At 50.8% G+C, this 1,761-nt stretch overlaps 1 pseudogene; it reads right to left on the reverse strand.

The window, feature by feature from the left end:
- Positions 1-242: 242 nt before the first annotated feature.
- Positions 243-1,357, reverse strand: LOC108537924 (Krueppel-like factor 17 pseudogene; annotated as a pseudogene).
- Positions 1,358-1,761: the final 404 nt, after the last annotated feature.

A 1,761-nucleotide genomic window follows, 5' to 3' on the forward strand; every position in this document is an offset into this window, starting at 1 on the left:
GCTAGCCATCATGAGTTCTTCAGGTCTGACTGAGGCACCTCCTTGAGAAGTCTTTCTTCCCTGACACATTATTTAGTTATCTCCATGCTCCTCGCCATGGGTCCCCACAGCCTTGGTGCTCTCAGTATTGTAGGCTCAAAAAACATTTGCTGAATGAATATAGAACTTGAAGACTGCCTCTCCTCTGAGCAGTTGCCAGGTCCAGTGTTCTCTGCCTAGAGTCCTCTTCCTTCTTCATTCACCTAAGGACCGGGAGCAGGAGGACCGTCCTACTCTCCATTGTTGGCCTGTGGGTCTGAGGGTCCTGGCCGATGAGTCTTCTGGTGTTGCTTGAGATGGTCAGACCTCATGAATTCTCGGCTGCATTGATCACATTTATATGGTCGATGTCTGGTGTGTACCCACGTATGTCTAAGTTCATTAGAACGGAAGAAAGACCATGAACACCTTTCTTGTTGCACAAATAGGGCCTCTCACCCATGTGCTTGCACTGGTGGCTAACTAGGTGGTAGCATTTGGTATAAGCTTTCCTTCAGTTCTCATAGTTGCAGCAGTAAGGCCTTGCTTCTGAGGAACCCCCTCTACCAGTCTTTCCTGAGGCCTGGAGTTCTGCTCTGCTGTCTGTGGAACAGGTCTGGGCTGCTCCGGTAAGAATGGGCCTTCTTAGGAGTCTGGATGACTTACAAGAGAGTCCTGAGATCCTAAAACCAGCAGTGACTGGGACTCAGCTCGGGGGCATCCCAAGATCATGGGCATCTTGGTGGGGGCAACATCTGAGCCACGGAGGGGAGCATAGCCTGGGCCTCAGTGGAAGGCATGGTCGAGGCCAACAATGTTTCATCAGAAGGTACTGTCAAGAGGCCAGAGTAAGGCATTGTAGGGTCCCCAATGTGGGACATCATTGGAATTCCAGTGGAAGCTGAGACTGGCAGCCTGAAGGGCCTGGCCACCTTTGGAGTACTGGGCTCTCCTACAGGCATTATCTGGGGCCCACTGAAAATCATCATCTCTTGCTGAGGGGGAGACACTCCCTGACAGTAAATCATCCAGGAAGGAGTGAGAGTCGCTTGGGGGCAGTAGCTCACACCATGCTCAGGCAGTAGCATACTGAACTGTGGCCCCCCTTCATCCACAATCTGCCCCAATGCCTCAACAGACAACAAGGGGGGCCTCAGCATCTCTGTCCTGTGAGGAAAGTGCTGAATGCTTGGTAGGCCACGCACTCCAGAGCTTCCAGAAGATAAGTCACGTTCAAGATGGGTGCTGAGTTCTTATCCTGGGTGGCCTGGTGTGCCGCCTGCCACTGGCTCAGCCTCCCAGCTTCCTGCTCCATCTCAGCCTGGGGTCGGCTATACATGAAGACTAGGTGGTGTCTAGACTCTGCTGAACAGACAGGGAGCAACCCACCACAGCATGGCAGACGGACACTGGGACATTGCCCCTGGTTGTTTTGTAACTCCTTTCTTCCTTTATTCCTTTGTTACTGTCTTCCTCAGTGGTTAAATGAGTTTCTCATGTAATGGTAATATGTTTAAATTTGTTGCTTTTTATTTTTAGTGGATCTATTTTAGGATTTTGGAGGAAGGTTTCCTTGTTTGTTTTTGTTTTTTAGAGATGGGGTCTCATTGTGTTGCCCAGGCTAGACTCCTGGGCTCCAGAGATCCTTCCACCTTAGCCCCCTGAGTAGCTGGGACTACGGGTTCCTGGCACTGCACCCAGCCTATTATAGACTTTCGCTTTGTTGTTACCATAAGCCTTTCC

Source organism: Rhinopithecus bieti, unplaced genomic scaffold (genome assembly GCF_001698545.2).
Source record: "Rhinopithecus bieti isolate Rb0 unplaced genomic scaffold, ASM169854v2 scaffold_14700, whole genome shotgun sequence".
NCBI lineage: Eukaryota > Metazoa > Chordata > Mammalia > Primates > Cercopithecidae > Rhinopithecus > Rhinopithecus bieti.